The following is a 23,646-nucleotide window of genomic DNA, read 5'->3' on the forward strand; positions in this document are numbered from 1 at the left end:
TGGGAGTTCCCGACACAGAGCTCCCGAATCCGTTGTCACGTCCTAGATGTTAGCAGTGGCTTCTGTTTTAATGAGATGATCATCGGTGGGCTCCTGGCTGGGGGCCGGTCACCAGAAAGACCACCACAATTGGCAGCTTGGAACATTCAGCCCTGCTCCCCATTCTCCAGAGAGAAGACAGGGACTGGAAACAGAATTACCAATCAATCATTCCCACATGATGAAACCTCCATAAAAATCTCAGAAGCAAGAGGTTCAGAGAGCTTTCAGGCTGACGACTATGTGAAGGAGCTGGAGGGTGGTGCCCTCAGATGGAGCATGGAGGCTCTGAGCCCCTTGCTCCACACCTGCTCTAGTCACCTCTTCCATCCATTTACATCAAAATATAAAGTAGTAAGAAAACTGTTTTTCCTCAGTTCTGTGCGTGGCTCTGGCAAATTCATCCAATCGGAGGAGTGGGAACCTCTGATTTTATAGCTGATGGGCTATAATCGGCAACCTGGACTTGAGCTTGACATGCAAGGGGTCATGGTCTTATGGGGCTGAGCACTTAACCCAGGTAGATAGTGTCAGAACTGAGTTAAACTGTAGGACACTCAACTGGTGTGACAGAATTGCTTGGTGTGGGAAGAGTGTATTGGATTCTTACATTTCATTAAAAAATTCCATTTTTCAACTTATATTTTGCCAGTTTGATATTCTGTCCTGCCATGTCTCTTCTCAAGCCCCTGCCTTTTTTTTTAATGTTTATTTATTTTTGAGGGAGAGCAAACAGAGGGTCAAAAGGGGAGGGCCAGAGAGAGAGGGAGACACAGAATCTGAAGCAGGGTCCAGGCTCTGACTTGTCAGCACAGAGCCCATCGCAGGGCCCAAACTCACGAACCATGAGATCATGACCTGAGCCGAAGTTGGATGTTTAACTGACTGGGCCACCCAGGTGCCCAAACCCCCATCTTTCTTGTAAAAGTTAATAATAAATACCTATGTGTCTGACTCTTCATTTCCAAACATTTTGTATTATGTTTCAATACTTCCAAAAAGGGCTGATTAGAAACTTCGTGTGTAGACACAAAGGCTTTTGCAAGGGGTGGACTTCACTATGTGATAATTAAACAACAAGGTGTTGTTATTAATTGAGGGAATCCCAAGTGTCACTAAGTGTAGGTCTAATCTCTTGGGCAATACTTTAGCCCAGAGAAATTGTCTAATTTTCTACATGGGGATCTAAGCTAAGTATTACCAGCAGTGCTCTGGAAGCTGAGTGGGGAGAGGAGCTGGTCTTGTCATTTATTAGTAAATTTTCTCATAAACTCTTGTTTTGGGAGTGGCTCCTTGGCATGAGTACTCCCTGGATACCCTGAGTTTAGAGTTTCTCTTGTTCAACCACTCTGGAGAGTCAACCACTTGCTATCCCAACTCCCTGGGAAAGGAGTAACCTCTTGGCTGCATAGAATTGAGAAAGGAATATGATTGTTGAAGACTTTTAATAATTTTTTTCAGAACTAAAACCAGTCCTCCTGCATTCAGACCTACTAGCACCTTTACCTTCAAAGGTACCAGTCACTTCCAATTCTTGAGGCTTTTTAAAGTAGTGTTGTGAAATTTGGCTCCATTTTTTGGCATTGCTGAGCATGTACTTAGCTTCTTTCACAATGTTAAGTCAGGTACAACTTGTTCCTCTGTTTTCCAGCTTTCAAAACGTTGATACAACTCATTTATGCTTCTCTTGTTAACTGTTACTTTTTGTTTTGGGGGGTTTTGAGGTTTCTTTTTTTTATCCCATTATTGTTATTTTGGTGGCTTTTCAGTAGGGATCAGAAGTAACATTGCATCTTTTCAATTTGCCCTGCTTGATTAGAAGTGTCAATTCTCTCTATCTCATTCTACCCGTTCTGCTTCTGCCTTTTGAGTTCAAACTTTCCCCAGACTTCGTTGACTATATTCATGATGATAAACCTTGATTCTGGTCCTCTAGCTTTGATCTCTCCAGAGTTTCATCAGCTTTCCATGCTGAGTGAATGTTCCTCAAGTTCATCTTGACCAAAAGAGGACATATTATTTTACTTCCTCACTGCAAAAGATCTTTTACTCTCTCAGTTCCCTTATTACTTACCATTTTAATCCATTACCAAATCCTATGAATTGTGCCTTTATGATTTCTGACAAATTTGGCTCCTTTCTTTCCATTTCTGTCATTCTGCCTTAGATCTGGGAAATCAAAATGACCTCCTAACCTTCCAGACTGTTCTAAAAACATCCACCATGTTTTGATTACTTTGACTTTGCCATCATGAGTGGAATCAGATCTGAATTTCTCAGCCTAGCAATTTAAGATCCTTTATGATTTCACTGTAGTATACTTTTCTGAGCTTATATTTTATAATGCCTCTCTTAATTTTGACCTAACAAGCTGCCTTCCACCACAGAACCTCTGTACCAACTATCCTGGGTACAACACTTAACCCTGTTTCCCTAGTCAACTTGTGTTTTGCTTTGTTTTGTTTTGTTTTGTTTCCAGAGTGTATCCCAATTGTCTAAGTCAGTTTTTATTTTTGTTTTTTGATGTAGGCTTTCCTAAAGATGGCTATTTCCCTTCCTTGTTTCTTGTTTCTTTTTTCTTTTTATCTTTTTTTTTTAGTACTTTAATTTGTCTGCTGGGGTGAGGATTGAAGAGACAGTGGTTGCTGTAAGCTAATGACAACATTCTTCTAGCAATAAATTTTTCTTCAGAGAACCAAGGTTCATTGAACAAGAAAGAAACACCTTAAATTTAAGCTTCAGATTTAGCAGTATCAGTGGCAAAAGAAGAGTGGTTAGAGAGAATGGCAGGTGACTAGCAAATGTTGGGATTAGAAATCCCTAGCTGGTCATTGCTGCTTTAGAGTGATGTAAAAACTCAGCATCTAAACCTTATGGCTAAGAAATTACTATGAATGATCTTCTGACATCAAATCGAAAACATTCATACCTGAGTGGGATAAAAGTTTCTGAGAGAATAATCAAAACACGACTGGAAAATGCAATACCACGGACTTGGTGTCATGATGATTTTACAATTCTTTATAGCTATAAACCATTTAACGTTCTTCAATACAAGCTCAGAAAAGGCCGAATAGCATGCAATTTTCTTTGGCAAAAAAAGCCTGGTTTAAACACAGTGAAAAGGTTTGTATGGGTTCAAAAGGGGTGACAAAGACACTATTTTTTGCTATCATTGGCCTGTGATCAACTTTTGTGTCCAAAACAAATGAATCTGGATGGAAGTAGTTAAAAGACTGAAGTGAACTAGTCCAATTCTTTTAAGATATTATTGCCGCGCTATCCTCCCTCGTTTGAAATCTGTGTTGGGAGATAGAGACCACTTCAACTCAATGAGTCACTTCTACTTCCTAGCCAGAACAATTAAACTTCTTGTATAAAACATGACCTGAAGCCTGCCCTTCACCACATCATCCCACCTCAAAAACTCCCAGGGGTCAGCTCTGACATTTAACAGCTCACAAATTCAATTTCTTAGCTGATGAAGCCAACTTCATGATTTTACAAATGAGTATTAGGTTATTGCAAATTTTCTTCTTCAACATTTTGGGTAATATATAAAATGTGTTGTCAGTTCAACTGCCAGCCTGAATAATGTTATGCATGCCTCTTTATCATAATGAAGATATAGCATTTATAAGTCAGCTACAGGGAGAATAAGATGAACAAATCCTCCATTATCCACTTCCTGTTCTCCACCCACTGACCCGCAAGGGAAGGAAGGAAGGAAGGATGGATGGGAGGGAGGATGGAAGGAAGGAAGGGAGGAAGGAAGGAAAGAAGGATGAAAGGAAGGAAGGAAGAGAGGGAGAGAGGGAGGGAAGGAGGGAGGGAGGAAGGAAGGAAGGAAGGAAGGAAGGAAGGAAGGAAGGAAGGAAGGAAGGAAGGAAGACAAAACCCAATAAATATAGCTGTATGCTTAACTTAGTCAGTATTCCTGCATCCTCCTACCAGTTACTGAAACAGTTAACGCATTTTTGCTGCTTCTTTATTGTTAGCAGCTGAGCAGCTTTTCACTCCTCCTCTTTTCAATTGTTATTGATCTCTTGCCACAGTTTGCATACAATCCCCTAACAGCATTAGCTCATTTTTACTCCAGTTTTGCAGATTAGCTCATCTGGGTTATGTTTTTTGGTGCGTTGGTGTTGAGTGTTGAATACGTCTTAATTTTCATTCTTAAAGGCATTCTCAACCATAACAGGTATTTAATGAGCCTGATCTTCTTTTATATCATGTGTTTGACCTTCATACTAGAAGGAACTCCCAGAGTTTCTATTTATTCATTTGTTGGATCTATAGCAGGTGGATTTAGTTGGAAAGGGAGAGGGGGTTTTAGATTTCTTTCCTTTATTTCTCAACTGTTTCTGAAGCCCATCCTCTTCCCAGAATGTGTATCTGACATTATGGTAATGCAGGTTCTATTTTCATCCAGTTTAGCGTAACAAAAGCATCTGCCACTTCATTTGAAAACAAAAGACTTTTCCTCCGTCTAAGACAGTTCACTATTACTTACACTTACTCAAGCACACACTCTACTCCCTACTCAGGACTCAGAACTCCGTTTTAAACACAAGTTTAATCAAATAAATCAACCAATAGTCCATCAAATAATCAGCCATATTGTGGCTTCTCACCCCCAACTCTTACAAATGTACACAGCGTTCATGCAGTCTAACTGCAGATGTAGTTACCACTCTTTTCTTTCCTCCTTATCCCAAGTTCAGATCTCAGGGAAAATGTAAGATCCAGCGACATTGGTTCCTGAGCTTCTTGCCTTAGGTACTTGAACCCCTACCTCTACATCTTTATCCCTGCTGCCAGCTCTGTCTTTGCCCCTTTCTCCATGTCACCTGTGTCTATGTTTACATCACCGTTTATCTATCTACCTGCAGTATGGATGTACAAGTCTTTAGGGATTACTAGCTCTCTGTAAGGGATGGAAAAAAAGGATGAGCAGGGCTCAGTTCTTTCCCTTCAGGAAAAGCTGAGAGGAGGACGCAGGGATGTTAATAGACATTTCACTTAAGTGGTGTGAGAGTGGGAATAAACAAAGTGGTGTGGAGCCCGATAGGAAAACTGACTGACTCTGCTTAGGAACCCGGAAAGTTTCACAGCCTGGGTGTCATTTCCTGACAGATGAGTAGGGGTTTTCAGAACAGAAAGGAAGGTGGTAGTTTTAGAGAGAACAGTGAGTGTAGAGGTGCACTTGGCTAAATGTTTGGTGTGTTTGGGGCACAGCAAGAGAGCCGGGTGGCTGCAGCCTGGATTGTGTGGGATGGACTGGCAGAAGCCCAGACTACAGGGATGGAAAAGACCTATGAGCTCATCGTTCCTTTTCTCCATTTCTTCCTTCTCTATCTCAACGCCAGAGTGTCCATGGTGTTCTCATCCATGGCTGGCCCAGGAAAATGGATTTAATCTCTTTGAACTAAAAGAAAGGAGGTCAAGAATGGAGACAGGCTAGAAGCCAGGTCACAACCTGTCTTCTCAATAGCCAAAAACACTTTGGTTTTACATGTGAAAGTCTGTGTGCTTTTTAAATTTGAGTTGCTCAACGTTTAGGTAATGTGCTATTTTTAATCTGTTTGCTAAAGTCAGCCATTCCTCATCCTTAAATTCATTTCTCTAGATCTAAAAAAGGATAAAATGTCATTTGATGTACCTTCATGAAATTGTACTTGATTTACTATTTGAGATTCAGAGCTGGCATTAAAATACTGACGAAAAACAAATTATTTATCGAGTCTTCTGTTCTCTTTCCCCACGCACACAGTCAAAACATTTTTCCCTCCCTCAGAGCAACCAAGCAAGGCCTACTATATCTACACAAGGGGACAATTTAATTTCTTATTCCATTTTGCCCAGCACGACTGCATGCCCGTTAATTATAAAAGATCTTCCATTGCAGTGATGGCAATGGAAGTTACCTAATTGTAATTCCAGATAAAATGCACTAGATTTGTCATTTAGGAAAACTTTAAAATTGTGATTTAAGAGGTAGCAAGAGTTTAGTTCATGAAATTCTTTTACCCAGAATGCTAGAAATTTTAAAAAACCAAATGCATTTTCTCTCTTTTTTGTAAATACTACTTTAACCATTACATAGATATTATGTTTTGTGAAAAATAAAAAAAAAAACTGAAGGCCAAGTTATCCCTGGGAATTGAGTCAAAAGCCACGGTTAGAGTTTGAAGGTATGACAGTGTCCCAGAAATAATCTAGTAATCTGTACTGAAATAAGAAATCTAAAAGGAAAGCTGACCACTTGTTGCATTTTAGACTTTTACAGCGGGTAGGCCAGTTGAACTGTCAAATGTGGATCAAAATATACTAAATAGGTCTCGTGCATGTGGCATGAAGCAAACTTCCTATCCTAAAGCATGTATAACCAAATATGAGAGTTAAAATATTGCAGAAAATTTGAAATAGGAGTCAGAAAATGGTTTTTTTGAAAATACAACTTTTAAAGTGTTTTTATTCACTATCTTATATGAGACTAGATATTAAATTCATTTTTTCACATAAAAATGATATAAATCTCAAAAGTATTTTTCATGATATGTAATTGCTTAAGTTAAAGTATTATAATATTAGAATATACACCGTGTAATGCATCATTATTAGTGTTCATATGTAAATTATATTCTTTTCTGCGACTATGTTTTAGTTATCCTGTGTTCATTTTTCCTTAGAAATTTTACGTAATTCTACAACAGAAGAAGACGAAGATGAAGACGAAGATGAAGAAGAAGAAAAAGAAGAAGAAGGGGGAGGAGGAAAAACAGAACAGATTCATACACTGTTAGTCTCTTATAAAGAGTATGAAGTTTAATATACATATACAAATATACATGTGTGCATGTCTGTGTGTGTTCATAACAATTTATAATTTATATACAATCACTTACTGAGTTACCACATTGTGCTAGGAACTTTGTCAATTGCATATATCCATATGTTCAATATAAGTCTTGAGACAGCTCTAGGAGGTAGGCAACACTAATCCTATTTATAGAAGAGAGGAGAAAATGAGCCAGAGGAAGTTTTAAGTAATCAGCTGCAGTTCAAAGCACCAAATCTTGGATCTGAACACCTCTTTTAAGACTTACATACTCCCAAACTCTTAATCACCACCGGGTATTACCTTGCTGCCATACAGGGAGTGGGTATTTTAACTCTTAGTTGACATATATAATAGTCTTGATTTATTTTTCATTTTAAAATAAAAATGGCCATTCATTAAGTGATTTATCAAGAGTAGAAACCAGCATAGTAAGAAATTAAGAAACATGTAAATTAATAGTCTACAAATATGGTAATTTCCTTTCTTTATTATTTCCTTAGAAAAAGAGAAAAGACTACTGTCTTCACTGCTTGTTCTAGAAAATTGCCAATCCCAAAGTCTTTATTTTTATGTAGAGTCATTGCAATGATGTTATAATAACATGATGTTGATGTCACCAGAAATAAGACTATTTCTCACGTTCTGACAGTCCTAGATTTTTGTACTTTTTACATTTTAGTGTCTCCCTTTCACCGTGTTTCTTCACTGCTCTCATGCAATGGGTATTCTGTCTTGTCTCACTTCATATCTACTAAAGAGATGAACACCCCCACTTGCAAAAGCTCTATTATCTATTTTATCTACACATGCATCAACAGATTATTAGAAAGGAAAAAAAAGTTAATCTTTAACAAGTACTTCTGATGGGCTACATACCATGCTACATGCATGAAATGTGTTATTCCATATGGTCCTAATCACCTATCTGTGAAGTAGGGGTTATTAGCTCTAATTACCAGGTTAACAAACAGTAGCTGAGTAATCTGCATGTGCTCATTTATGACCCTGTTAGAATGGTGTCTAAAGCAAATGCACTTGTGATATTCTTCTGTTTAAAGTACAGTAGTACTACTAATTTTCTCAAGACCTTTATTTTGCATTCTTCATGTTTCTCCCACTATGATTTAGATTGATGATGTTGTGGGGCACCTGGGTGGCTCAGGTGGTTAAGTGTCTGACTTCAGCTCAGGGCATGATCTCAAGGTTCGTAAATTTGAGCCCTGCATTGGGCTCTGTGCTGACAGCTCAGAGCCTGGAGCCTACTTTGAATTCTGTGTCTCCCTCTCTCTTGCCCCTCCCCTGCTCATTTTCTCTTTCTGTCTCAAAAATTGATAAACATTAAAAAAATAGACTGATGATGTTGCTGGACATGGAAATATACCTCTTATAATATGGTATACACAATTCAGAAAACTACCTCTGGTCTTACAAAATTGCTCCCTTTTTGAGAGAATAAGGGTGGGTGGTCAAAACATATGCACCTTTGTAACACATTACTAATAAAAACAATTCTACAGATAAAATAGAAACCAAGTTTTTATTTTTTTATTTTTTTATTTTTATTTATTTTTATTTTTTTATTTATTTATTTAAAAAAAATTTTTTTTCAATGTTTATTTATTTTTGGGACAGAGAGAGACAGAGCATGAACGGGGGAGGGTCAGAGAGAGAGGGAGACACAGAATCGGAAACTGGCTCCAGGCTCTGAGCCATCAGCCCAGAGCCTGACGCGGGGCTCGAACTCCCGGACCGGGAGATTGTGACCTGGCTGAAGTCGGACGCTTAACCGACTGCGCCACCCAGGCGCCCCAGAAACCAAGTTTTTAAATAACTTTATTTTATTTTAAGTTTTTGAACGTTTATTAATTTTTGAGAGGGATGGAGACAGAGTGTGAGCAGGGGAGGGGCAGAGAGACAAGAGAGGGAGACCCAGAATCCAAAGCCGACTCCAGGCTCCAACTAGTCAGGACAGAGCCTGATGCAGGGCTCAAATACACAAGCCATGAGATCACGACCTGAGCCGATGTCAGACGCTTAACCAACTGAACCACCCAGGCTCCCCTAAGTAAATTTAAATTAAATAAATATCATGGGAAATACTGACCTTTAGAAATAAGGTAAAAGGGAGCTTGATGGATAGAATACTAAGGAAAAGATTATAAGGAAAAAGAGTGCTGAGCTATAAAGACAAGGGTGAAATGAATAAAAAAGCAGGAAGAACCATCCAGTAAGCATTTCCTATAACATGGATAAATTGAGTCAGGAGGAAGTATATGGGGTGCTTGGGCACTGGAGATAATGCTATATTCTTTCATGCTTTGCTGTATGCACGTGATGTGGTGTGCTTTGCATTCTGTGGCTGTGACTGTATGGCATGAAACATTAACACACTGGGGGAAAAAATGATACAGGGACAGCAAGACTTCCACAGTATCTTGACATCATTCCCTTACTCCCCAATATTCTGTCACTAATTCACACTTTGGAAACATTCATTGTACTAGAGTAGGTTGTATTGCCTTAGTAAGTGAATGACATGGTGTTGTCTTTTAAAATTGGTTTTATCAAGGGGCACCTGGGTGGCTCAGTTGGTTGAGCATCTGCCTTTGGATCAGGTCATGACCTCACGGTTTGTGAATTTGAGCCCTGCGTCGGGCTCTGTGCTGACAGCTCAGAGCGTGGAGCCTGCTTCAGATTCTGTGTCTCCCTCTCTCTCTGCATCCCCCCCTCCAAAATAAATAAACATTAAATTTTTTTTTTACTTAAAAACAATTATCGTATCAGGTAGTATGACTGTGTGCCCACCCCAAAATCCAAAAGGCAATGCACTGGGAGAGTAAATCAGTAAGTCCTATGATTTGACAAAGTATGTCTATTTTTCAAACAATGACATTGATATTGCTTTGCCCCAAAGGGTTAGATTATTAAGAGTATTCCTAAGGTGCTGGAAACAAAAATCATGTTTGCTCATCATGCTGATTATTTGGGCTTTCAGGAGGGTGTAGGGATCAGTGCACATAACATTGGCTCACAGGAGGGGACTTCGTTCAACTCGTGACATTAGTGAAGAAACTCCATGCTAGGTTCCATCATTTACTAAAGAGCTAGTGAATATTCATTACAATGAATATTGTATGGTAGGACCTGCTTCCCTGACTCGTGGTCTTGCTCTTGCCCCATGCTCTAATCACACTGGCACCGTATTTTAGTGGAGATCAGATGTACTGGGTAGAGCAGAGGGATATGGTAAGAGCATGGCTAGACTTTTCAGACTGTGTGATTTTAGGCAAGTTATTTTGTATCTCTAAGACTTACTTTCCTCAACTGCAACATGAGAACAAATAATTCCCTGCAATCCCCCATAATTATTTCAAATTTAATTTCTGAAAATGAATATAAAGTACTTAGTGAGAAGAATTCATAACTACAACTTGCTCAATACAAAGCGATGGTGGTGATTACTACCAGGAGAGTTGTTGGTTGTTATATGGATTTGCTATGATGGCTATGCAGTCATGTGCCCTCCAACAGAGCTAACTCCCCCAAACCCTACCAAATCATGCTTAGACAAAGCAGAATTGTTCGACCTGTTTGTAACACCAAGACCAGAAACTTATTTCAACAAATTTATCAAACATCTATCAGGTGCTGGCATTTTTGTTAAACATTGCATAGAGAATAATTAAACGTGTTTCTTATTCCTTTTTTTAAAAAAATTTTTTTAAAGTTTACTTATTTTGAGAGAGAGAGTGGGAGAGGAAGGGCAGAGAGGGAGGGACAGAGAGAATTCCAAGCAGACTTCACACCGTCAGTGCAGAGACCGATGCGGTCACCGCATTGAACTATGAGATCGTGACCTGAGCGGAAATCAAAAGTCAGACGCTTAACTGACTGAGCCATCCAGGCACCCCAGAACCTGTTGCGTACTCTGAAGGAGCAATGGGTGGAAAATACGACGTAGGAATTAGTGCTATGTAGTCGCAGAAGCGAATGTGGCAGAAAGAACAGGATTGTGAAAGTTGACAAACCTGGGTTCTAAAATCTCTGTTGTTAACTCCTGAAGAAGTTGGTTAACTTCTAGGCCTCAGTGTCTTTAACATCAGGGAACGTGGACCTGCCTTTGTAGAACTGGAAGTAAAGCATGTAAAATGTAGGCACTTTTGCCATACCTGACACAGCGTCATTTGATGAGCGTGACAATTACGTAAAGGATGACATTGGTAACTTTGACAGGAACAGATCAAGGAAGGATTTTTGTGCAGAAGATGGAATTTGAGTCAGGCCTTCAGTTAAAGACCATTCTTGGATCATCTGCCTGTTATATTGGTATTTTTTTTTTTTATTTCAGTGATGGCTGTTACATAATTCAAGATGATTTAAAAGGTCGAAAGCAAGTTCATCAAGGTTCAAAAAGTTCAGGGCAAAAATTTAAGGTTGACCTTTTTTAAAAGAAGGAAAAGACTCATATAAATATGAAATGTATAAAGAGTCAATTTAGGTACTTATAATCCTAAAGTGCACTTCGGGAGGCCTTAGCTCATGCATGGGGGGGCAGAGGCGGGGGGGTTGCTTCCTCGGCTCCCTGGGAAACACACGCTTGCCCGGCTCCCTCTGGCTGTGCTCAGAACAGTTGGCCGAGGACAGGCAACTCTGCCTCCCTGGCAAAAAGACTACAGGACAGGAATTAACGGGAGTTCTGTGATTGATTTCTCTCTTTTTTTTTCCCCTTGTTTTTAGGGAGAAAAAAAAAAAGTGTTCTAGGAGAGACACAAGGCTCAACAAGTTGAATTTGGGATTTATTCCCGGTATTACTTGGATTTTCAAGAATTTTTGGAAATCTTGCCTTTCGGCCACAGTACTCCTCACCAATATGAGTTATTTGCCAAATTCATTTCAAGCTCTTGAATTTACAGTTAAAAGAGAAATAAAAAAGTCTTTCATTTGTTCCTAAGCTGTTTATTTTGCTTGTAAAACCAATCATAATGTCTACCCAATAAAAAGAGAAATGCATGAAAGTTCTGACTCCAGAAAAGTTAACTGTTGAGCCTGCAATTCTCCCTAGGCAAAGCCAGAAGTCATTTTAATGAGACAGGATTTTCTCTTTGAACTTGGGAGGGCACAAACAACAAACTTGCTAAGAAAATTCTCCCTTTTTCCTCTGTAATTCTCCGCTTTAAGACAGACTGTGTGGCTAAGCTTGCGACTGCAAATTGCTGGCCTTCCAGGTCCTGAGCAGAAAATGCAGGTAGCGGTCTTGGGTCTTGTATTACCTTGTAGCACTGGGAAACTGCTTAGCATTGGTGTGTTGTGACTTCCTGTGGGGTGGGGTGGGGTGCACTGCATTGACGTGGGGTGTACCCTGGACCCCCCCCCCCCCCCCCCCACCAAACTCTGCCCTGTCCTGTGGACACCACCTCTATGGCTCGTACACACAACCCTGCAGGGCAGGGTAGCCAGCCCGACCCTCTGTGAGTTTGGAACCACAGATACTAAAAATGTTATGAAATGCTCTCTCCCCCAACCCCCCACCCCCACTGAACCCCTGGAGCAAGACGGAGCAGCACACGGAGCAGAATAATCCTAACGGAAATGAGGCAAAACACAAAAGCCAAACCTAAAAGGTGCATCATCCTAGGGGTTTCGGACCTACTAAGACCAGCACTGGCCATGTGGGATCCTGTTTTGCAGAAAATTTGGACACAAATCAAGGGTTTTGTTTCTTTGGGTTTAAAAACTTTTCATCACTTTTTCCTTCTAGCATGAAAATACAACACTAACTACTTTACCAGGAGAAGAAAAAGTGTTTGAAAAATAATTTCACCCCCTGCCAGTGCCTGCTATTGAGATCAGTGTCGTTTCCAATTTGTTCCTGACTCTCAAAATATATATTTTTTTTCTCATTGGGAATTTTCTCTTTATGTGAATACCAAGGCATAGCAGCTGGGGCAAAAATAAATAAGTAAATATATTCACTTTATATGTAGAGGCTATGACCTTGAGGACTGCCTTCCCTCTGGACTTTCTAATATCCTCCTTGGGGTGATTCACTGCAGTTGGTGCAAGAGCCTCCATGGAAAGAGCCGGCGGGTCAGTGGCGGGGCTTTCCCCAGATGGGGGAGACCAGACTTCTGGCTTTACCATGAAATAACACCCATTAAGTACATTCTTTTCATCTTCAAAACGCAAATGCAAGTCTTGTGGGGTGGAGTCACTGTCATTACTGGTCCCTCTTCTCTTGGTAACTCTTTTTATGACCAACCGGTCACTTGTCTCACCTCCCCTCTTACCGAAACTGAGGCGTCAATGGGCAAAACCAAAACTAAAACAAAACAAAACAAAACCACAAAACAAAGCCAAAAGGGGAATGCCAGCAGTGCTTTCAGGCATGTTCTTCCCGGGCTCCAGTGTCATGGGGGCGCCCTGGCCTCTCCGCTGCTCCCCCCACCGGAGGAAAGTGTGCTTCTCACAGTGCAACAGACAGTTACCGGAAAGGAAATATGCTCTCAAATGAGGAGGATGTAACGAGGAGGACGTATTTCTATAGATAGCAATTTGGGGAAATATTGGAGGACAGTACTATGACTCAAGGGCAAGGGATGTCCTGTAATAGCAGAGGGTATAGAAGTCCAGGATTTGGTGTTTTTCAGGCCTAATTCAACCACTTGTTCAAGTGCGTCCTTGAGAAAGTTAGTTAATTGCTCTAAGCCATAGTGTCCTCATGTGAAAATGGGTATAATAACACCCCCTATTTCAGAGGTTTGTTGAGAAGACTTGGTGAGATCAAAGACACAGAATGCCATGCACTGTGCCTGGAACATAGAAATGCTCCGATAAACATGTGCTGAATTCACATGCTGGTTGTTGTCTTTTTGCAAAATAACCCTGAAATTCTTGAAGATCTGTTTGCACTTTAATACAAGGCAGTGGGATAGAGTGAGCTGAACATAAGTTTCATAGGATTGAATTTAATATCATTCCTTCACATATAAGCTTTGCCATTGGGCCTACCTCCAGTAAGCAATATGGCTTTTGGGGCTTGTACTCCCTTCCAGAAATCATTTGGGGACTGAATGTGAAGACATAATTAAATTGCTAAGCTCATAGTAGATCCTCAGTAAGTAGTTTTCTTCGCCATACTTTTTTTTCCTGACAAGCAGTGATCATTTAGAACATCCCATGATTGAAAAAATTCTTTCATATATTTGCTTCATGTCATCTTTAAAAAAATTTTTTTTTAATGTTTCTTTATTTTTGAGAAACAGAGACAGAGCACAAGCAGGGGAGGGGCAGAGAGAGAATGAACTCATGAACTGTAAGGTCATGACTTGAGCTGAAGTCGGACACTTAACAGACTGAGCCACCCAGGCACCCACTTTGTGTCATCTTTTTAATGAGCCCTTTGAGGAAGCCAGAGTATCACATGGTAGAAGGTGTCTTTAAACTACAATCATTTGGTCAATAGCAGTGATGCACAAGTCATCCCGTCAATGTGGTTTGCAAGGTGGGGAAAAGACCTACACAATCAGGTTGCTGTGAGAATTAAATGGGATAATACATGACAGATGCTTAGAACACTGATGGACACATATTAAATGTTATCGTAAGTGCTGTTGCTTTTATTTTTATGATTAAACTACAATGTTATAAATATTTAAGAACTTTATTTCATCACCTTATTCAATATTGCTCTTTTATAAAGTATCTTAGAATTAGATATAGTTTGTGACACAGAATTATATGATTTCTCTGTCTACACTTACTTTACCACATATGTTTTGACAGTTCAGTTTATGTGTCAGCTTGGCTAGGCTATGGTCCCCAGTTGTTTGGCCAAACACTAGTCTAGATGTTGCTGTGAAGATTTTTTTTTTTTCTTTAGATGTGATTAACATTTACTGTTAGTTGACTTTAAGTAAAGTGGATTATCCTCCATATTGTGGGTGGGCTTAATCCAATCCATTAAAGGCCTTAAGAGCAAAAATTCAGGTTTCCCAGAGAAGAAAGGATTCTGCCTCAAGAGTAGCCTCTGTTTCTGCTTGACTTTACAGCCCACTGACCTGTTGTATGAATTTTGGACTCCAGACAGAGACATCAACTGTTACCTGAATTTCTAGCCTACCAGCCAGCCCATACTTACAAGACCCCACTGTCAGGTAAGTTGATTCCTTTAAACCTCTCCATTTCTATATTCATCTATTATCTATCTATCTATCTGTCTGCCTACCTATCTATCTCTATCATCTATCTATCATTTATCTTATCTATCATTTGTTTATCTATTATCTATCATCTATCTCTCTATCTATCTATCATCTGTCATCGATCTATATCTCTTCTACTGGTTGTCTCTCTCAGGAGAACTCTAACTCTAATATACAGATATGCCCTCTTTCCTTGTTTCTTCAGTAACATCGGAGTTGGCGAAGTATGGCCCACCTGCTAAATCCACCCTGCTACCTATATTTGTAAATAAGGTTTTATTGGAACATAGCCATGTCCATTCATTCATTAATTGGCTGCCTCTATGCTATAACTGAGTACCAGAATTAAATAGTTGCAACAGGTCACACCCACAAAGCCTAAAATATTTATGATCTGGACCTTTACAGAAAAAGTTTAGACACCTGAATTAGGGCAAAAACTCCAGGACATTAAGAAGCATGTCATTATTTTGTAAGGCAAACTTTGTAGGCCTCAAGTATTAGTAAGACACTGCTACAGCAAGTGAGGGTAAAGGGTCTTGTTTCTGGAGACAAAAAGCATGAAATATTTTATTTCTTCTCAATACCAACCAAGATGTTTACCTGCTTGTAGACAAGGCAGGTAAACAAAACATTTTGTTGAATGAAGGATCCAATTATTTTTATTGACATATGTCTTCCTCCAGAACCCACAGCAATATCCTATACTACTAAAAATGTAATTGTCATTTGACCTTATGTTTCACTCCTAGAAAAATAGTCTTAAGGCAATAAACCTAAAATAAATTTCAATATTTCTTATCAATATGACAGGTTGAGCTGATATAAGGGTTTGTTGGATAAACTATAACAAAAATTATATATTTATATATAATTGTACACAATATACAGATAATGGATAGCTATAATATATATTATAGATACCAATAGGCACACATAGATAGATATAGATATAGATATAGATATAGATATAGATATAGATATAGATATAGATATAGATATAGATATCTCTAAGCTTTAAAACCAGAAAGAAATATCCCCCAGATATAGAAACAAAAGTCTCAAAATCAGAGCACTCAATGGGAGTTAAAGCTAAATGACCCTCAGGGATCTCAAACCTGGGCTGTGTTTTAATGCCCACTTGCTGGAAGGTACAGAGTTGAATCTCTGGAACTGATGTTTTTGGGGAACTACAATTGAGCCCTTTCTAAAAAGCTGAATTGGAAGGGTCCATTAAAGCTCCACTGAAGACTCGAAAAAGTATTTGAGAACTGGCCACTGATATTTGCTCATGGGTTGAAAAAGAATTTCCCCAAATTCGTCAGAATTTTAACTCTAAGTTGTGCATATGTCTCAAATTCCACTAACCAAGTTTGGGTAGAAATGGCCTGATGTAAGAAATTAATATACACATTCTTTTGTAACAGGAGAATCTACAGGTTCCTGGTGGGAACAGATAAGAATCTTCTCAGAGACTTTTTTCAATGATTATTTCATAAAGATAGTTGTAGAAAAGTGAAAACATTGGGGGCCGCCTGGGTGGCTCAGTCAGTTAAGCGCCCAAATTGGGCTCAGGTCATGATCTCACAGTTCATGAGTTTGGGCCCTGCATCAGACTCTGTGCTGACAACTCAACATGGAGCCTGTTTCGGATGCTTTGTCTCCCTCTCTCTGTGCCTACCTTGCTCACACTCTGGCTCTGTCTCTCTCAAAAATAAATAAACATTAAAAAAAGAGTGAAAACATTGGAATTTCAATTGCAAGCTCTCCTTTGCCTAGGAAAAATTATATTTATCCTTCGAAGTCCAATTCAAATGTTATTCTATGACTTTCTGCCATATGAAAACCTTCCCTCCACTCCCAACATCCTTTTCCTACATAAGCTTTTGTTCTCACAGTCCTTTGCTGATCCCGTTAGATCAGAACTTTCATACTGCATTATGTTTACCTTTGTACTTTGTCATCTTCCTTCTAGAGGTAAATGGCTTGAGGGCAGGAGTTATGTCTTATTTATCTTTGTGTCTTCAGTAGGGAGCTTTAAAATGTCTCGTGAAAGTAACAGACATAATCATTTCCACTAATCCTTGTGTGGGATACCAAGAATCAAATAACATCGACATTGATTATGTTATGAATAATGAAATTTAACGAAGAACATTTAAGGTATTTGGGCATTTAGCCAAAGACATTAGATGACAACTGATGACTAAAAGCTATGTTTGATTAATGATAAGAAGAAATTGTATAGATAGTAAGTTCTGTAGAAGTTCAGAAAACCAGTTTTGCTAGCTCACAATGGGGGAGTTTTAGAAGATAAGGCTAGAAAGTTTGGAAGATTGGGTGGTGCTAGATTATGGATAACTCAGAAACTTGGACTTTATCCTGTAGTTAGTTAATGGGAAACTACGGATGTTTTTGGTGCACAATCAGCAATCTGATTTAGGATTATCAATCTGGCTGCAATGTGTAAGATGCATTAGACATGTAGAGCAAGCCAAAGCAGGAGAATCATTTGAGGTACCATTGCAATAATCTAGGAATGAGTGGTAAGAGGCTGGGCCAGCAGTGAAAATGAAAAGGAAAAGATAGAAATAATTTTAGCAAAGACCTCAAATATACTTAAAAAAAAAGAATTAAAATGTTAAATATATTACTGGAAAATCATAATATTAATATGTGAATTCTTCACAGGTCAAGAACACTGTAAAAGATCAAACATATTAAGAAATTGAAGATATATGATAAGATTAAAATTTTCCTTAACATTCCCAATTTTTTTTTTAATAAGTGAGGAAATAGACAGTTACCCAGACAAAGTCAAATCTTTCATAAACATCCATGTAACATGATTTACCTGATAATTCTTAGCCAGGTATTATAAAAGAATTGTTTTAGTGAGGTAGGGTTCTGAAAATGGGGAAAGTATGGAGATCACATATGGTTCTATTTCATAAATTCTAGGTTATATAAAGTTCACATATTGCAAGGGAAAGACTTAGAAGCTCTGAACAGAATGACTAAATAGATTTGTGATGTAATTGTCATTCGTGCTGGATTAGCAACTGCCATAGTTAAACAAAACTATCATATCATTAAGAAATAATGCAAAAATCCTGAATCAATATAAAAACTATAACAGGGTGTAGAAGAACCCCAGGCTTAACCTGGGGCTTAGGTTAATACTTAATTTAGCTAGTTCCTTTCTTCCTTTAGCTCATTACAAATCTTTGTATCAGTGTTCTTTCTCTCTCTTTTTTATCAGTTGGGCAATCTAAGAATGCCATTCTTAGTCTTTAAGTGAATTCTCAGTCACTTTGGAAGCCAGACTTCAAAAGCTCTGGTACATTGTTAGGAAATTCCATTTTCCTTCCCCCAATATAGTATAGCAATTTTAAGCCTTTCTACTCTAATAAATTGTCATCATAAATTAAGAGGTCATTACCAGTCTAGAGGAGCGGCTCATCTACTAGAGGGCAAGTCTTCACCATTACGCAAACAGTGGGCATGGTATTGAGCCAGCCGACAAGCATTCTCCTCTTGGGGAAAGGGTGAAGAAGGGCTCAGATACAGAATAGATTTTAGAGTGAGACTGACCAGAGTCCCAATCCAGTCTAGCTCATCTATGAGTCATGTACTCTATTTGTTTGCTAAGGCTGCCATTATAAAGCACAATAGCCTGAGTAGCTTCAGCAATGGAAACTGACGTTCTCACAGTCCAGAGCCCAGAAGTCCAAGAAAAAGGTATTGTCAGGGTTGTTTCTTCTGTGGGCTCTCTCCTTGATTTGTCGATGGTCATATTTCTGTGTCTCCACAGACTTTTCCTTCTGTAACTATTTATGCCCAAATTTCCTCTTATAAGGACACCAGTCATATTGAATTAGGGCCCATCCTCATGACCTCATTTTAACTTAATCACCTTTTTAAAGAGGCCCAATATCCAAATACAGTCACATTCTAAGGTACAAGGAGTTAGGATTTCAACATATGAACACAATTCAGCTTATTACTTAGTTACCTCGGGCAAATTACTTATTTATTCTGTGTTTTTGTTGTTTATTTGGAATAAACTTTGGACACAGTCAAGTCTGAAAAATTGTAGGTGTTGATCATGAAGTAAACACCAGGCCTCACATACTCTGAACACAGGTCACTGTTGCAGCATAAGTGTACTGACAGAATCTTTGCTTTTCATCTTTAAAGCTAAGGCTATTCTTGTCTTGTTTTTAATTACACTGGGCTTATTTTGATATATTGATATTCAAGGTATACAATTAAAAAAAATCTGTGTTTCTCAAGGAACTGATCAAACTAGCATATTACAAATATAGAGATTTTTATCTAGATTGAAAGTATAAAATCATTTCAAATAACGAGATTTATTTAGAATGCACATACTTGGAAGTGACTGCATACTAAAATGGCATTGTATCTCATCTATCCCGATATAATATTTATTGATTACTTCATTTCTTTACCCTCAGTTTCCACGTTAAAATAATCACTAGATCTACCAGCATGTACTTCTTAACATCTTGATAGTGTAGTTTTTCTTCTCCATCTTCATTGCCCTCATTATGGTCCCCAGCAATCTTTTGGTGGCTGGGGTTCCAGGTCTGCACTATTGCACTAGCCTTCTGTTTTTCTCCCTTCAATCTTGCCCTGTCAAAGCCATAAATACTACTGCTAAGCTAGTGTTTAAAACTGGAAATGAGACCATATCTCTAGTAATTATAACCGCTCTATTGTTTTGTACTGCACGTGGCAGTTACCGGAAATTTTTATACTGGGACAAAAACTGAGGATAAAGTTCACCTGTGTGACATAGTCTAAATGGTAACTAATGCTATCAGGGGTTGTTCCATAGCTAACATCGGTGTGATTACTCTGTGCCATTCTCTCCATTTACCTCACATGAATGCCTGATCAGTCTGTGCCAACACTGGCCTAGAGAATCAAGTTCAAGATCCTTTTCAGGACCTTCAGCAATGATTAAGATTCCTCTTGCCAAGCTCCACCTGCCCTCCAAATGTTTAGAAGTCTCTGGAATTCTCCTTCTTGCCCCTTAGAATTCCCTTCCCTTCCTTGTCTCTCCAAACTTTCCATGAGCAGATAACCGCTTTTTTGTCTTGCCATAGCATTTTGATGGCACCTTTCATACCATATATCCCAGCAAACTAATTATTTGCCTCTCAGTCTCTCTCCCAGCCGAAGAGCTTCTCCATGGGGTTGGCTTCACCCTTCTAGCACATTTCTCTAGCACCTTCAATGATGTTCATGCAATAAGCACTTGAGATGAAAAGCTCAGAAAGTGAGGAAGCGAGAGACCTTTTCTGTACCTAAATAGTTTTAATTTTCACCATATTTACAGATAGATTCATGAAGAAAGCAGAATCAAGGAAGAAGAGCAGGAAAGGAAGGAACAAGTATGGGAATGGAATAAGCAAGAGGAGTGAGGGACAGAGAGCACTTACCTTGAGCCTGTGCCCCTATCACAGGATTCCTCACCTGCAAACCACCAGGCCTGCACCCATAAAGAGGATCCCAATTCCACTCAAAAGTGCACTGATCTTTCTGCCCTCATGCTGTGTTCCTCATGACTTGTTCTATTTGTGAATGTGCCCAGCTCCTGGTCTCCTCCTCTTTCATTCATGTTTTTGTCCCCATTCTGAATCTTGCCTCTTAAAGCACAGTTGTTGAGAACCATATCTGCTATGGCAGCTTCCTTCTCCATCACTCCAGACAAGACTTTGCCAGAAACTCCAAAAGAGTGGGTGGGAAGGGAGGGAGTAAGGGATAGGGAAGAGAAGTAGATTAAATGAGAGAAAAGAGTGTAAAAAATGAAAGAAGAGGAGGTGAGAATACTAGTGAAAAATGAGAAAGAAGGGAAGAATAAAAAGAGAAAAAGGAAAGAAGAAAAAGTCAGGAAAGAGAGAAAGGAAATCCAACCATTACATAGAGTCTGTTATTCTTTGCTTGTGAATTGTGTGATATTGCATGTTCTTTTATTTCTAACTGGATTATTCACTTAAATCCTATTTAGCATCAAAGCAGAAAAGTTGTTCCTTACATGTCCCCTAAGAAAGGCTTTAATTTTACACTTCATAGAGAAATCATACAATTGTGACTCAAGTGAACTTGACTAAAATTGTTCCAGACAAACATTACTATGACAAAGCTCTTGGCTGTGAAAATGACAAATGAGTTTAGTCCAGAGAAGAACTCACTGGGAAAACCACACCCTTCTAATGCCTCTGACTGAAAGGACACAGAAACTATGATGATAAGATAGTCCACACAACTTTTCAGAGGTGATGACCCAAAAGCTTAAGAAATAAGAACAGTATAGAACTGCCAATCATGCTGTTGGTTCGTGTATATATTTTGGATATTTTGCCAATTCTTTAGCCCTGGGTCAGAGTATTCAGATAACTGCATGATGATTAGAGTTCATATTTTCCATTATAATTTTTAGGAGGAAGTCAAAGGAATTTTTTCTCAATGATCTAGATAAACATGACCTTCCCCAATGCATCTCCCACTTACAGTTTTTCTCCCCACACTGCAACATTTAATGTTGTACTGACTGAACAGGGGTCTTTACTTATAAGGAAAATGAGCTAACTTTAAAAGCTCCAACGAATTAGATTTTTTAAAATTCCAAGATGGCTTTTGAGTTATGATTGCAGCAAATGTGTAATAAGCCCAAACCACATAATAAGCCCTATGCTGGGAACTGGGAAGGCAGTCTTAACTTTATAAGAATAAAGTTAAAAAGCATTGTCATTATTACCTTTATTCTAACAGAGGATCTATATTTTAAGAGTGTGAAGCATTTGTGATCAAGATCAATTTTGCATCTAAGATGGGCAAATACTCTTGAATGTTACATAGCAAATATTCTCTCTAAGTCAAGCACATGATTGCCTAGTGGACGTCGCTTCTTTAGTGCTGGCAATTGTTGCAGATGCAACTTGAGAATCTTTTAAGGAGTCTACGGGATTGCTGCAGCAAGTATAAGATGCTTCCAGTTACAGTCCAACATATTCTGAGGGAGCTTGCTCTTTGCGTACTACTTCGGAAGTTCTCTTAATTGAGCTCCATTTAACAAACCCACCAGATTAGGATTTCTCGTCACTCACTTTATCAGTCCTCTGGACTGATAACCATAGTTCCCAACATTTCTGTTTGTCTTGTTGCATTGCATGCTTATTCAAAGTCAGTTCTGCTTGCTCCCAAATACGTTGATGCCAACTCTACTCGTTTCTGTAACCAAGCAGTGTATAATGCAATAAAATACAATCCTGAAACGAGAGTTATGGTTTCTCTGAATACTTAGGAAAGTCTTGAGGGTCTCTAAATAGTTCTGTTACATTAGGTGTGGGCAATATCATTGAAGAAGATTGGGAGAAATTTTAAACATGTAGTTGAATTCTGGATTCAGAATACTTTGCATGTCTCTGTAATTTTGGCCTCACTTTAAAGGAACCAAAATTGAGAAATCATAGATGATGAATTATGGGTGTGAGTGTATGAGAAAGAACGCATGGAATTTCAGTCAGGTGGCCCATACACAAAGAAAATGCATGGTGTACATGAAAAAGGTTGGAGAATAAACGCACACTTATTAGCTTGAAATAAACAGTTCAAGGTGTGTACACATCATTTTTGTGATTCTTTTCATAAGGTTCTTTCAATTAGCCAACGAACAACAGACTCAATTACTTTCACAGCAAATTGTGGGAACGACTGAAGGAAGTCTATGGTATATACAGCAAAAGGCGCACTCGTTTCTATTCTTACTTCAGCCACTTTGAATAAGACACCTGTTGTCTCAAAATTTTGATTTCCTGTTTATAAAAAGGGGGGGAACCTATCAGGTTTACTTCAGAGGTTTGTTTGTTTTTTTTTTTTACAATCACACAAAATAATAAATGGAAATATTTTATAAATTTAAAAATGCTAAAAATATGTGTAAGGCAAATAGATCTATTGAGTTTTAAACTCCTAATTGTAGGGGTGTATGTCTTGTATAACTCTGTATTCTGAAAAAGCCCATAGAATGGTGTTTGTAGAGAGGAAAAGGGTAAGTCTTTAATGAACGAGTTAATGGATACATGGACCTATTCTTCTGCCGCAGTGATGTGCTGCACATGGAAACATGGCTTCCTGGTCTAGCGTTTTTGACGTGGTGTCAGGTTGGCTTGATGGACATCTTAGAATCTGTCCTCATTGTGGGCATTTTTTGGCAATCAATGTCTACAGAGGAGGTATGTACCAGCCCTTTTGCATAGGTTTATGTGGCACCTATAGATATTTATTATGTAGTATTAATTGTGAGTCAACAAATGAATGAATGAGTGATTGAAAACATTGACTCTTATGTAATTCATTTTTCCCTCACACTTACTGTCAAAACAATAGGAATAGGTGGTTGTTCAGTTAACTGGATAGGCATTCAGTAAATATTTGTTAAATGAATAAACTAATATGTAAATAAAATGCATGAATATGGAGATAACCTATCTCTTATTTTTCAACTTCACTGAGATTTAAACTGACACA

Source organism: Prionailurus bengalensis, chromosome E4 (assembly GCF_016509475.1).
Source record: "Prionailurus bengalensis isolate Pbe53 chromosome E4, Fcat_Pben_1.1_paternal_pri, whole genome shotgun sequence".
Lineage (NCBI taxonomy): Eukaryota > Metazoa > Chordata > Mammalia > Carnivora > Felidae > Prionailurus > Prionailurus bengalensis.